Here is a 16205-nt window from a genome sequence, read left to right on the forward strand (position 1 = left end):
CGACACACTAGCGCAGACGGGAGGAGGAAGAGGAGGAGAGGGAGGCCGCTGGTCGTCTGGCCTGGCACGCGTATTGGAGCCTGTCGCTGATGGATGAGTGATGGCCGGTCTGCCGTGCGCTTTGGTCGCAGGCAGAGAGAGAGAGAGGCAGAGAGAGAGAGAGAGAGAGAGAGAGAGAGAGAGAGAGAGAGAGAGAGAGAGAGAGAGAGAGAGAGAGAGAGAACCACCCTACGAGGCATTAGGAGGCCGGGACAGATGTTATCCTCATCAGGTCTTCTGTTACCTTGGCCACGTAAGGTTAATGAGGGGGATCGAGGGATGGGCCAGTCGAGGCCGTCACTTGATAAGGGGTTGGGACGAGGATGAGGGTGAGGGTGAGGATGGTGGTGGTCAGAGGCCTCACGGGGGACACCGATACCTCAAGGGGTTGCTCTCAAGGTGGTCTATTCCTTTACATTTCCTCCAAGTCTCCAAGAGCCTCCAGTACTGTGTCCAGTGGGAGAAAAAGGAGACTAAGGTGTAGGACCTACCTGAAGAACCCAGACCTGCTGGCGACCTACGCTGGTGGTTGGGCTCGGGTATACTGCCTGATCTCTTGGTGGCCAGGCCTAGAAGTTCTGGAAGTTCTCCTGGTGGTGAAGGTAGGAACTACTGGATGTTCTCCTGGTGGTGAAGGTAGGAACTACTGGATGTTCTCCTGGTGGTGAAGGTAGGAACTACTGGATGTTCTCCTGGTGGTGAAGATGGGAACTACTGGATGATGATGTAGTAGTATGAACGCACATAAAGGAAGGCAAAATGATATTCCAGTCTTTATCCAATGAGCCAGACCGACAGGATGTAAGTCAGTAGAGTTCGTTATGTGGAACTCAGTTGATAAAGGAATGTTAATTAGCCGAACTGGTGCCATACATGGGTTCATGGCTTTGACGTAAACATCACTGTGGAATAATTAGCTTACTTGTCTCTGACGTCGAGAATGTCGCCACAGCAAACATCCACGCGCCCCAAACTTCAAACATTTAAAGTTGAGACTTATATAAAGTAAATCAAAGTTCCTCTTCAGTTCACTTCAGTGACTTACGAGTATAAAAAAAGATTGTTGATAAAGGTGATCCACCATATATTTTGACTCATGATAACACCTGAAGCTTCTCCCACGTCTATATGATCTACAAATTATCTATAGATACTATATATCTCTCTAATGATAATTACCCTTACCCAAAATAATTACCTATGATGGATACAATTTCAAAATCAAAATTCCTCTTAGTCTTGCGCATGGCCTACCAGCCAGTAAACAGATATAGAGCTAGAACGCTTTAATATGCTTGCCTCCAGGTGCTCATGACCCCAGTAATTACCGTAATTAATGCTCATTACATATTGCTTCAGGATCCTTTGATATATGTCCCTTAATGAAGCAGGGTCTGTAATGGTTTGCAAAATGTCAAGTATTTTGGATTTTGAGCATTGCTTTGCACACAGGTTTGTATTTCCCGCTAATTTTACGACAAAAACGTTTGTATTTCTCTTGACCTTCAGATATATATATATATATATATATATATATGTCCAAAATGTTTTGGACAATCACATGTTTACCAAATGGCGTCCTAGCTTCGTCTCTTCGATGTATATCAACTGACTATTATATTCCTCTCTTGTGTCTCCCCTGATGATGTGATTATTACACGAAAGTGCACTTGGGAACTTTTCGTGTTTCATTTTCCCCGTGGACTCATAGGAATATCTTGATCAAGCGCAAAATTGTGATCCTTTCCAATATATATATATATATATATATATATATATATATATATATATATATATATATATATATATATATATATATATATATATATATCAGTAGGTCTCATTGGTACGCGTGAATTACAAGGTTCGAGTCTCATGTTACAATGATGAAGAGAGGAAAATTTCTGGAACTTGGTACAGCATGACCCAATGCGCGGGGTGCATGGGATCATGCTGTACCCCGCGCATGGGGGTCATGCAAAGGACTGTCAAATCATTGACGAATCACTGACGTCGAATCAAATGCTTTTTTTTTGACACTTTTTTGTCAATTATCCCAAAGGTTGTCCATATCTTTCTCTGCAGTCGCCATTAAGATCCAACTTTTTCTTTGTTCATTTTTTTTGTTTTCATTTGCGAAAGTGAAGTAGATCTCAAGTGGTACTCAAGTGGTACTATTTGCGATCTTCCTGATGGTCTGAAGTTCAATATCAGACCCAGACCTGAGGTCCTCTGGTCTGGCATGAGGACCTTTGGGGTTCATTAGACCATCCATACCCTGTCGCACCCTCGACGACGGTACTTGATAGGGTCGAAAAAAAAAGTGTTTCGAAGCAGGAAATGACCCCCAGCGAATCTACGGATGCTTGTTCGGAATTGAGCACCCAAACACGATTCGTAATATTCGAATAGCCATGAAGTTAATCCGTATCGTCAGGTATTGCCATGCAGGTCTGAGCAAGGTAATATCCCACCGGATAATTCCTAAAGGTACGGTGTCAAGAATGTGGGGGAAAAAAACCATGATGAAACTCCTGGTTGACCGAGCTGGTGCTTCGGATGCCGAACACTTTTAGTTCGAAGCTCCGGGGCCGTCCAAGGCTTGAAAAACGAACCAACAAAGTAGTCACGGAATAGGTTACTAAATTCCCCTCTTCCCCTCGCGTTACGCGCACGGGCCATCAGCTTTAAGAACGCAGTTACGAGCGCGACTAAATAGAATATCCCCGGCCTTCGTCTTTCAAGGGCTTTCCAGCGCTTAGGTGGGGGCCTGCCACTAAAGCCTGTTCGAAAGCAGCTTCGACACACTGTTTCGAGAGAAAGCGTGAAGTCTTTCTTACGACACACTTGCTGCAAGGCACTTCCAAGAGCCTTTGACGCTTTCCCACTGCGCTTCTTCTTCTTACATAATCTCTCATCAATTTCACCCTGTGGCTATTGTTCCTGATACATTTAACGCAACAGGAGTGAGATGAGACAGTCAAAAGACCTTTGCCTTACTTTTCTTGTTGGAGGAAACTATTCTCTCCTTCCTCACGGTATATGATTCTTGGGTTGGGGGTTGTAAAGAGAGATTGTTGTATCCTCATCTTCCTCCTGCTTTGCTCTCATTTACCTCCAGAAGATGAGTCATCCCATTATCCATGTGTTGTAACGTTAGATACATTCTAGAAACTGACCTTCATCCAAGTCTTTTCTCAGTAGGTGCTCTAGGGGTATCAGTGGCGTTGTAATTATAAACTTAGCGTCGTGAATATATATATATAAAAAGAAAAGGCTTCACTTGGATATTAACCACGTAATGGGAATTTCTGTAACAGGGAGTAAAAATGTTTTACATGCAAAGCCGTTTGACAAAATGAATGTTGGGAATAAACAGATTAATGAATAAATAAATGAATGACTATATAAGTATTTGTGTGTGAAGATACATATACGTTAAAGTGCACACACACACACACACACACACATACACTGGTAAGATAGTAAGTAACACACACACACCACACACACACACACACACACACACACACACACTGGTAAGATAGTAACAAGTTTTAAAAGTCTTCTCTTGCACACCATTGTAAGATGTGACCTTTGACCTACCGCGACTCAATTTCCTCTCCATTTACTGAATGACAGTGACCTCATCTTCATCACTCATGTTCTCTAGGCCCCCTGATAGGACGAATATGATCCCAGCGAACGACTCTTAAAGTCTACAGTCATCCAATGACCTGATGAAAGAGCAATCATGATCAATAAATTGGAGGTGTGGAGGTGGATGTCTGCTGCTTTCTCGTTCCTAATTACACTGAATTGGTGATGGTTATGTGTACCTTTGGATAGCTTAGGTGTGAGAGAGAGAGAGAGAGAGAGAGAGAGAGAGAGAGAGAGAGAGAGAGAGAGAGAGAGAGAGAGAGAGAGAGAGAGATATGGGGGTAACACCACAGGTACAATGGTACACGGCCCTGTGGTACTTGCACCGACAACCATATATGGCCTTGTGGCACCCTATTCTGTGTGTGTGTGTGTGTGTGTGTGTGTGTGTGTGTGTGTGTGTGTGTGTGTGTGTGTGTGTGTCTTTTCCTACACTTGGTACACGGTGATGTGAGCATCAGGACAAGAGCAGTGTCAAACCCTGAATATAACCGTGGCCCTGAGACTCTACGGCCCTAAGGCCTTGCGTCCCTAATGTTCTAAGACTCCGAAGTACTGAAACCCTGAGGCACTAGGGACCCTGAGACGTGGAGGCCAGTCTCTGAGCGCTCACTTCCCCAGCAGCGGGTGCGCGGTGGGGGAAGAAGACCCCTGACACACACACACACACACACACACACACAGACACACACACACACACACACACTCACACACACACACACACACACACACACACACACACACACACACACACAGACGCTATAAATCCCCAGTGACGAAGTGTGACACATTGACTCGACTCGTGCCTCATAGCGCACCGCTTCGGACACAGGCGGCCTTCCCAGCGCAGCGCCCCGCCCCTGAGTGACAGACGTCTCTCCCAGCGCCCCGTTTTGCACAGACAGACGGCCCCCTTCCAGCGCCTCGCTTCGGACAGACAGACAGACAGACGGCCCCTTCCAGCGCCTCGCTTCGGACAGACAGACAGACGGCCCTCCGAGCGTCCTTCTTCAGACAGACAGAGAGCCCCTTCATGAGATCTCCCGCTTCGTACAGACAAACAGACAGAGAGACAGACGGCCCCCCGAAGTGTTCCCTTTCGGACAGAAACTCGGCCCCTTCCAGTGCCCCACTTTGGATAGACGGACCGCCTCCCTCTCGAACACCCCGACGTCGGAGACGCAGACAGGGGGCCTTCTTCATGGCCTTCAGATTCGGATAGAGAGACAGACCCTCTGAGGACTGCCCCTAACCCCAGCCCCTCCCCTCCCTTCCTCCTCCTCCTCCTCCTCCTCCTCCTTCTCCTCCCATCGGACAGACACACAGACAGACGTGTTGCCTGGCTGGCTGGCTGGCCGGGTATTGTTTCACGAGATGGGGAAACTGAGATTTACAGGGGTTCGAGTCAGAGTTGGTGGATATTTATGACCCTGAGAGCTAAGCCAGGTATTGGGGAAAGCATTTCCAGCTGTCCTGCCCAGAGGCTGGTCCATATTTAAAGCGGTTCGAGATAGACTTCGGTGCACGATCTATCGCTATGCAGATTCTTCCACAATGCTGTGACTTTGTCAAACTGTGAGTTTGTGGAAGACAAAGTAACCATTGACACCTATTTTCTCACCTCTCTCTCTCTCTCTCTCTCTCTCTCTCTCTCTCTCTCTCTCTCTCTCTCTCTCTCTCTCTCTCTCTCTCTCTCTCTCTCTCTCTCTCTCTCTCTCTCTCTCTCTCTCTCTCTCTCCGATCTACACCCATTTTTCCCCCTTTCTTCGTTATCCGATTCGAAACGTCACAGGAATACGTTGCATTTGGCTACATGATGGAGAGGTCACCTGAAATCTGCGTTCGTGTGTCTTGCAGTTGGTGGAGCATCCGGATATCCTATGACGTCAAGATGGTTACGGATCCCACTGTTAGGGATTTTTTCTCTCTCTCTTTAATGATTAAAGGAAAAAAAATGCTATGTGAAAAATGCCGTATACAGATTATGATGAGTGTCCTTTGATGATCTATTTAAACGAAATGTATTAATGATTTCGTTTTTGACAGAAAGGTGGATTTAATCCCTATAGATTTAGACATTTCAAACTGTATTATACAGTAGTGTATATGTGACTCGTAGAGGCGAAAAACATACTTTCTCTTCTTAAATTTTGATTAATTGGTTTGGTATATAATCGTCTGTCGAAATTCTTGGATCAATTTAGGATTATGATACAACACCTTAAGACAGACGGATCAGTGATTAAAGAGATAATTAGCGATAAAATACCATTACTTTTAGATTCTTAATCACCCGCTGGTGAGTATAAGCCATTATGGTTTGATAATATAAATCTCAAAACCCGTGTTCACTCTACCGCAATTAGAGAGAGAGAGAGAGAGAGAGAGAGAGAGAGAGAGAGAGAGAGAGAGAGAGAGAGAGAGAGAGAGAGAGAGAGAGAGAGAGAGAGAGAGAGAGAGAGAGAGAGAGAGAAAGGCAGATTGAAAGCCCACATTATGTTGTTGTTTGGTGGAGCCTCCTACAGAAATGATGAAGGTTGAAATTGAAAATGTATTTCACGTGGTTAATGGAAGGAATGAGAGGCACCTGCCCTACATAGGGTTTCCCCGTCCTTCTGGAGTCAATAACATTACTAAGGCTCTCTTGCTCTCAAGCCCTACTGATGCAACCATCCCTCTTAAAAAATTATATATACTTTCACCTTGGATGATGTTTTTTTAATATTACGTATACAGACTATATATATATATATATATATATATATATATATATATATATATATATATATATATATATATATATATATATATATATATATATATATATATATATATATATATATATTTCCCTGGGGATAGGGGAGAAAGAATACTTCCCACGTATTCCCTGCGTGTCGTAGAAGGCGACTAAAAGGGAAGGGAGCGGGGGGCTGGATCTCCCCTTTCATTTTTTTTTTTAATTTTCCAAAAGAAGGAGCAGAGAAGGGGGCCACGTTAGGATATTCCCTCAAAGGTCCAGTCCTCTGTTCTTAACGCTACCTTGCTAACGCGGTAAATGGCTAATAGCATGGATAGTGGTTCCAACAATGTTGTATGGTTGCGAGGCGTGGGCTATGGATAGAGTTGTGCGCAGGAGGATGGATGTGCTGGAAATGAGATGTTTGAGGACAATGTGTGGTGTGAGGTGGTTTGATCGAGTAAGTAACGTAAGGGTAAGAGAGATGTGTGGAAATAAAAAGAGCGTGGTTGAGAGAGCAGAAGAGGGTGTTTTGAAATGGTTTGGGCACATGGAGAGAATGAGTGAGGAAAGGTTGACCAAGAGGATATATGTGTCGGAGGTGGAGGGAACGAGGAGAAGAGGGAGACCAAACTGGAGGTGGAAAGATGGAGTGAAAAAGATTTTGTGTGATCGGGGCCTGAACATGCAGGAGGGTGAAAGGAGGGCAAGGAATAGAGTGAATTGGAGCGATGTGGTATACCGGGGTTGACGTGCTGTCAGTGGATTGAATCAGGGCATGTGAAGCGTCTGGGGTAAACCATGGAAAGCTGTGTAGGTATGTATAGTTGCGTGTGTGGATGTATGTATATACATGTGTATGGGGGTGGGTTGGGCCATATCTTTCGTCTGTTTCCTTGCGCTACCTCGCAAACGCGGGAGACAGCGACAAAGCAAAAAAAAAAAAAAAAAAAAAAAAATATATATATATATATATATATATATATATATATATATATATATATATATATATATATATATATATATATATATATATATATATATATATTGTGAAAAGTTTATGTTGGGCAGACTGTTAAGGATCTTTCTGTCAGACTTAAGCAACATAGATATAGTATGAGAACAAGACAAGAATCAAATGCCTTGTTTAATCACGTTAAACACTACGATCATTGTATTGACTGGAGTGATGCCATCTCAGTTATTAACTCTAACTCTATTCCCATGAGAAATATCATTGAATATCCTATTATTAGATACACAAAGAATTATAACCTTAATATTAGTGAAGGTCTTCACAACTCAGATAGCTTTATTGTTTATAAAAATTTGTAAACAACTCCCCGTCTTGTACACATAATAAGGTTATGATACACTCGATGTCTGTCTTGGACAATCGCATGTTTACCAAATGGCGTCCTAGCTACGTTGTTTCGCTGTGTATCAATTGACTTATATTTCTCTCTTGTGTCTCTCCGATGATGTGATTATTACACGAAAGCGCACTTGGGAACTTATCGTGTTTCATTTTCCCCGTGGACTCATACGAATATATATATATATTTTTATAATATGTGATGGAGAGAAGTCAGATCGAGGTTGGGTGATCTGGGGGACGGAGGTTTCAATAGCTTAATCTACCTCGAGAAGGGTCCAGCCAGCAGCAGTGGGGTCAACAAGAACGCCTCCAGAACGTTGGCTCTCGACCGTTCAGAATTCACTGAACGCTGGAGATCTGAGGTTCTGGACCAGATTTATATATATATATATTTATATATATATATATATATATATATATATATATATATATATATATATATATATATATATATATATATATATATATATATATATATATATATATATATATATATATATATATATATATATATATATATATATATATATATATATATATATATATATATATATATATATATATATATATATATATACATATATATATATATATGTATATATATATATATATATATATATATATATATATATATATATATATATATATATATATATATATATATATATATATATATATATATATATATATACATATATATATATATATGTATATATATATATATATATATATATATATATATATATATATATATATATATATATATATCGTATTTCATTTTCCCCGTGGACTCATAGGAATATCTTGATCACGCGCAAAATTGTGATCCTTTCCAATATAAAAAAAAAAAAAAAAAAAATATATATATACATATATATATATATATATATATATATATATATATATATATATATATATATATGGGTAAAATTGAAAGTTGATGGAGAGAGGTGGGTGATTATTGGTGCATATGCACCTGGGCATGAGAAGAAAGATCATGAGAGGCAAGTGTTTTGGGAGCAGCTGAATGAGTGTGTTAGCGGTTTTGATGCACGAGACCGGGTTATAGTGATGGGTGATTTGAATGCAAAGGTGAGTAATGTGGCAGTTGAGGGAATAATTGGTATGCATGGGGTGTTCAGTGTTGTAAATGGAAATGGTGAAGAGCTTGTAGATTTATGTGCTGAAAAAGGACTGATGATTGGGAATACCTGGTTTAAAAAGCGAGATATACATAAGTATACTTATGTAAGCAGGAGAGATGGCCAGAGAGCGTTATTGGATTACGTGTTAATTGACAGGCGTGCGAAAGAGAGACTTTTGGATGTTAATGTGCTGAGAGGTGCAACTGGAGGGATGTCTGATCATTATCTTGTGGAGGCTAAGGTGAAGATTAGTAAGGGTTTTCAGAAAAGAGGAGTGAATGTTGGGGTGAAGAAGGTGGTGAGAGTAAGTGAGCTTGGGAAGGAGACCTGTGTGGGGAAGTACCAGGAGAGACTGTGTACAGAATGGAAAAAGGTGAGAACAATGGAAGTAAGGGGAGTGGGGGAGGAATGGGATGTATTTAGGGAATCAGTGATGGATTGCGCAAAAGATGCTTGTGGCATGAGAAGAGTGGGAGGTGGGCTGTTTAGAAAGGGTAGTGAGTGGTGGGATGAAGAAGTAAGAGTATTAGTGAAAGAGAAGAGAGAGGCATTTGGACGATTTTTGCAGGGAAAAAATGCAATTGAGTGGGAGAAGTATAAAAGAAAGAGACAGGAGGTCAAGAGAAAGGTGCAAGAGGTGAAAAAAAGGGCAAATGAGAGTTGGGGTGAGAGACTATCAGTAAATTTTAGGGAGAATAAAAAGATGTTCTGGAAGGAGGTAAATAGGGTGCGTAAGACAAGGGAGCAAATGGGAACTTCAGTGAAGGGCGTAAATGGGGAGGTGATAACAAGTAGTGGTGATGTGAGAAGGAGATGGAATGAGTATTTTGAAGGTTTGTTGAATGTGTCTGATGACAGAGTGGCAGATATAGGGTGTTTTGGTCGTGGTGGTGTGCAAAGTGAGAGGGTTAGGGAAAATGATTTGGTAAACAGAGAAGAGGTAGTAAAAGCTTTGCGGAAGATGAAAGCCGGCAAGGCAGCAGGTTTGGATGGTATTGCAGTGGAATTTATTAAAAAAGGGGGTGACTGTATTGTTGACTGGTTGGTAAGGTTATTTAATGTATGTATGACTCATGGTGAGGTGCCTGAGGATTGGCGGAATGCGTGCATAGTGCCATTGTACAAAGGCAAAGGGGATAAGAGTGAGTGCTCAAATTACAGAGGTATAAGTTTGTTGAGTATTCCTGGTAAACTATATGGGAGGGTATTGATTGAGAGGGTGAAGGCATGTACAGAGCATCAGATTGGGGAAGAGCAGTGCGGTTTCAGAAGTGGTAGAGGATGTGTGGATCAGGTGTTTGCTTTGAAGAATGTATGTGAGAAATACTTAGAAAAGCAAATGGATTTGTATGTAGCATTTATGGATCTGGAGAAGGCATATGATAGAGTTGATAGAGATGCTCTGTGGAAGGTATTAAGAATATATGGTGTGGGAGGCAAGTTGTTAGAAGCAGTGAAAAGTTTTTATCGAGGATGTAAGGCATGTGTACGTGTAGGAAGAGAGGAAAGTGATTGGTTCTCAGTGAATGTAGGTTTGCGGCAGGGGTGTGTGATGTCTCCATGGTTGTTTAATTTGTTTATGGATGGGGTTGTTAGGGAGGTAAATGCAAGAGTCCTGGAAAGAGGGGCAAGTATGAAGTCTGTTGGGGATGAGAGAGCTTGGGAAGTGAGTCAGTTGTTGTTCGCTGATGATACAGCGCTGGTGGCTGATTCATGTGAGAAACTGCAGAAGCTGGTGACTGAGTTTGGTAAAGTGTGTGGAAGAAGAAAGTTAAGAGTAAATGTGAATAAGAGCAAGGTTATTAGGTACAGTAGGGTTGAGGGTCAAGTCAATTGAGAGGTGAGTTTGAATGGAGAAAAACTGGAGGAAGTGAAGTGTTTTAGATATCTGGGAGTGGATCTGTCAGCGGATGGAACCATGGAAGCGGAAGTGGATCATAGGGTGGGGGAGGGGGCGAAAATTTTGGGAGCCTTGAAAAATGTGTGGAAGTCGAGAACATTATCTCGGAAAGCAAAAATGGGTATGTTTGAAGGAATAGTGGTTCCAACAATGTTGTATGGTTGCGAGGCGTGGGCTATGGATAGAGTTGTGCGCAGGAGGATGGATGTGCTGGAAATGAGATGTTTGAGGACAATGTGTGGTGTGAGGTGGTTTGATCGAGTAAGTAACGTAAGGGTAAGAGAGATGTGTGGAAATAAAAAGAGCGTGGTTGAGAGAGCAGAAGAGGGTGTTTTGAAATGGTTTGGGCACATGGAGAGAATGAGTGAGGAAAGATTGACCAAGAGGATATATGTGTCGGAGGTGGAGGGAACGAGGAGAAGAGGGAGACCAAATTGGAGGTGGAAAGATGGAGTGAAAAAGATTTTGTGTGATCGGGGCCTGAACATGCAGGAGGGTGAAAGAAGGGCAAGGAATAGAGTGAATTGGAGCGATGTGGTATACAGGGGTTGACGTGCTGTCAGTGGATTGAATCAAGGCATGTGAAGCGTCTGGGGTAAACCATGGAAAGCTGTGTAGGTATGTATATTTGCGTGTGTGGACGTGTGTATGTACGTGTGTATGGGGGTTGGGCCATTTCTTTCGTCTGTTTCCTCGCGCTACCTCGCAAACGCGGGAGACAGCGACAAAGTATAAAAAAAAAAAATATATATATATATATATATATATATATATATATATATATGTATATATATATATATATTCATCTATTTATATGCGGCATTCTCGCGTCCTTCAGGATTGAAACGTGCATGTTTGGAGAGAGAGAGAGAGAGAGAGAGAGAGAGAGAGAGAGAGAGAGAGAGAGAGAGAGAGAGAGAGAGAGAGAGAGAGAGAGAGAGAGAGAGAGAGTTTTCTCTTTCAAATCATAGGGCTTCTTTTCCCAGTAATCTAGTTGAGTACTTCACATGTGGGTCGCTGCCATTCAGGTACGTTACGCTGAAGAAAAAAAAATGAATCAAATCGGGTTAGGTTAGGTTAAATCATGTTAAATTAGTTTAGGTTAGACTGGGTTAGGATAAGTCACCTCACATTACACTAAGTAAGGTTCATAAATGTTAGATTTTAGTGACTCACACAATAAAGTGATAATCTACTAAAAGACAAAAGGACTAAGCTATGACAAAAATGATAATGAAATGGCCTAAGAAAAAGTCACTGGCAAGGTTTTTAAATAATCAAGAACTGTATTCATTCTAGCAAGGACATCTATACACTATTACAGCTAATGCAAAGTCGATTGACTTATCTCATTTGACATCCCTTATCATCAATTGATACAAGTATTCGTTTCAGTAGCATTAATGGTTACATGGCTTATTCAAGACACATTAGCTGATCAGAGATTTTTGTATAGAGTCAGATATCGTCCACTTGATTTTGAGTTACCCCAATATACAACCATGCGGGCTCGTTTTCTTTTATAGGAATCATGACTGTAAAAGAAAACGTAGCAGATCTAGGTTTATGGGAAACTCCAAGGAAAGACTTAGATAAATGATATCGTTGATGATAAAGAACTCTACTACATAATCACTGTATTCTGAATACTTATGATTTAACGTAATACAGTGAAACGACTGTATCTTTTGTAAGAAATCAAGATTAAAGATGATATTAACAGATTCATATTATTGGCAGTAGCTGATACACTCTGTTCATCTTAGATCAGCCTTAGCTAAATGTACCAGACTTTTCAGTAAGAATCGTTTCTGTAATACTAAGACACATTACCTCTATATTACATACTGAGGCTGAACTATCCATGGATAACGGACTGTTACCAGAAAAACATTATGTAATACTCTGCATTTCGTAGACTGGCCAATCAACCACAATGATTGGAATTCAAAAGTCACTGATTTCAGCATCAGGTATGTCTGATATAATTCGCCAATACTAGACAGCCAGTACAAGAGGAAGGAATAATTGGGTTCTGATTGGTTGCGACCTTCCATCAGCCTTCCACTCCTCGACAATAGCTAATCTGATTATTGAAGGTGTCTCTGAATTATGCGGCTCTCTCTCTCTCTCTCTCTCTCTCTCTCTCTCTCTCTCTCTCTCTCTCTCTCTCTCTCTCTCTCTCTCTCTCTCTCTCTCTGTATTACTGTATGTTTCTTACTCTGTATTTCCAGCTATAGGTTGTAGTTCATTCAACAGTACGATTATCATTATTATTATTATTATTATTATTATTATTATTATTATTATTATCATTATCATTAGTAGTAGTTGTAGTAGTAGTAGTAGTAGTAGTAGTAGTATCATTATTATTGTCATTGTACCAGGAAGGGTGGGTATTGTGTTAATCTATTATGTAAGGAAAGGGCATCAGCATGCTTATCGTATTTGGACACCACAAACATTAGACGAGTCCAAAGACGAATGCTAACCCAGCCAAAATATTAGTTAAGTATACCACTGCATTCTCCAAACTGTTCTGTCCTCAGACTGGTTATGGAGATTGCTGTGCTTTAAATACTTGGGGGAGAGTTTAAATGCTGATAATCTGTTATGCTTTAAATACTTTTAAATGCTCTAGCGGCTGGCGAGAAAGACAGTTAGTATACCTTTAAACACCGCTAAGAGGTGGGAAATTGACCAATCACAGGACGTCCGGCATGCCACTCACTTCTCGACCACTCACCACCTGGGAGACATTTTTCCTTCAGCCAATCAGTGTACAGCGCTCCTTCTCCCTTCCACGCGACCCAAAACAAACACTTGTCCGTCCTTCGTCTCTACTTACGGTGAGAGAAATAACTGATTTTGACGTATTGCTCTGGTGATTGAACATCCTCACTCTGTGTACGAGTGACTGTGATATGGATTAGCCTAGTCTCTCAGTTAGCCGCGAGAGAATGAGGTGTGAGGGAGAGTGGAAGAAGGATATTGCTAAATCCAAGTGCAAACATTGGAATATTGATGAAAAATTGGACTACCGGATTTTTATGATTGTAATTAGACTAAACTAGTATTATAATCATAGTGATGTTCAAAGTTAAAGCTTTATTATGCCACAACCAGTACACCGCCCCGTAACAAGTCGACCAGTCGTTCTTACTAACGAAGAACCGAGTGGTAAGTACCTCATAACTATTGTTTATTAATAATTTAGACACTAACCCAGAATAATCAGGGTAATAACAATAATGATAATAAAGACACGGTTGCTTTGAATGTATCCATTATATAGATTATCTCGTCTTAGTACGAATTGGGATATGGTCGTTCGTTGTTAACAGCATTGCCTCATCCAAGTTGATTACTGTTACCACTGGATATAGAAAGCAGGCTCTATGATGGTTGCTAGAAAAACACAGTCATTTTAGTGACGCAAATTACCGTAATCTCTTTAACTATAAATTACTTTTTTTTCCCGATAGTTATGGATTACAAATAGAGTAATTACCTTTAAATGAAAAGCTTTTATCTCTTATTGTTTACGTGTATACAACCGTACTAATGAGCATTTAGAAAAACGATATTTTTCCCTTATACCTGCATGATTATGATATAAGCTAAAAGATAAAGATATGAAAACAATTTCTTTCGTAGATCCACAGTTATGATAATTTTAGAGTCGCTAAACAATGATTGCCTATTTTACGGTTCAACACTTCTCGCGGAGTGGCGTTTTTTTTTGCGGTATCGTAATTCGTATATATATATATATATATATATATATATATATATATATATATATATATATATATATATATATATATATATAATAGGTTGGCATACATATATGTCTGAAAACAGGGGTACGACGTGCTGTCGCTGAGCTGAACCTGATTTAGCCCAGCGATCTGTAGGGCATGAGTTTCGCGCCCAGGATTCGAACCCAAGCGGGCCCGTCAGCAACGCTAACCATTATACTCTACAGCACACTGTGTGTGTGTGTGTGTGTATTTAGAGGTCTGGTTTCGGTGCATTATACATGGCTAGATATATTAGGATGTGAGCGAGGGAGGCGATTTCCTCCCATGTTCCTGCTGCCACTACCTCGCTAACGCGGGAAATGGCCAAACACGTATGAAGATAAGATGTATTGAAATCTAAGCGTGGGATGTATCTACGGTCGATTCCTCGAAGTGTTTATCTCTGGCGCGGTTGGGACAGAGAGAGAGAGAGAGAGAGAGAGAGAGAGAGAGAGAGAGAGAGAGAGAGGAGTCCGAAATCGAGTCCAGATAGATTCAAGGAAGCTTTGGGGAAAGAGATGTGTGGGGAGGGGAGAGGGATGTGTGAGAAGGGTTCTTGTGAGTCTTAGGGAGTGTGTTGGCGTGAGAGATTGACTGCCGGTGAGAGTGGAAAGGGAGAGTAAAGTTTGTCAAGATGGCTGCAGGGAGGGAGACCTGTGCTTACTCAGGCCTTGTAAACATTTCATTGGAGAGGGTGGTTCGGGGGGGCGGGGGACAACACTGTTGGTTCTGGAGGTTCCCCAGAATAAGATCCAATCTCTCTCTCTCTCTCTCTCTCTCTCTCTCTCTCTCTCTCTCTCTCTCTCTCTCTCTCTCTCTCTCTCTCTCTCCCTGTGCAGGACGCCGCAGTACGTAACTTGGCCCAAGTTTCCTCCTACTTAGGAGCAGACTTTAAGTCTCTCTCTCTCTCTCTCTGTCTCAAGTTAGCGCAACGGTAGATTATGCTCGTGTATCACACGAGGAAGTGTAGAATCTGGGCAAGGCTGGGGAGGGGGAGGAGGAGGAGGAGAAGGAGGAGGAGGAGGAGGAGAAGGAGGAGGAGGAGTCACACAGGAGAGAAGGTGATCCACCAGTAGACCTCGCACGGCGAACGCACCATAGGTGATCTGATAGTGTTGCAAACAGTAGGCGTAAAGAGTGACTACGTCTAAAAGGATTCCAATGGTCTCTCATAAGGGCTTTTAGGCTACACCAAGGCATGTTCCTGATGCGATAGGCATTAGGGCAAGAACGATCAGACGATGAATCAAGACCGGTGAAGATTTAGTAAGTGAAGGGATGTAGGACTCCCTCCACACCACCCGGGACGACCTTCTGCTATACGGTCAGCACAGCTGCAGGCGTGCTGACGGGCGAAGTGGACCTGGTCTTCAAGGACATCCAGTCGAGCACTCGCACAAAGGTGATCATTAACCTTACCCATAATGCCAGAGATGGAGGAGGACCCGGAAGGGAGAGAGAGATGATGGAAGCAAAGTGGAAGGGTTCAGAGTCGAGTGTGTCTTGACGATCGGGAACTTGCAACTGTTTCAGATTCGTAAAG

The 16205-nt window shown here is 41.7% G+C and overlaps 1 protein-coding gene across 2 annotated transcripts in view; it reads left to right on the forward strand.

Moving 5' to 3' along the window:
- The window catches only part of LOC139763473 (synaptotagmin-15-like), a 178007-nt gene that overhangs the window by 67175 nt on the left and 94627 nt on the right, over window positions 1-16205 (forward strand). The window contains exon 1 of one of the 2 annotated variants that reach the window (XM_071689565.1): window positions 13689-14039. The exons of the other annotated variant lie outside the window; for it this stretch is intronic. The gene's annotated coding sequence lies outside the window, so the exon portion shown is untranslated. Of the gene's footprint in view, window positions 1-13688; window positions 14040-16205 lie in introns of those variants that run through there. 2 annotated transcript variants of the gene reach the window in all.

This window comes from Panulirus ornatus, chromosome 47, assembly GCF_036320965.1.
Source record: "Panulirus ornatus isolate Po-2019 chromosome 47, ASM3632096v1, whole genome shotgun sequence".
Classification (NCBI taxonomy): domain Eukaryota; kingdom Metazoa; phylum Arthropoda; class Malacostraca; order Decapoda; family Palinuridae; genus Panulirus; species Panulirus ornatus.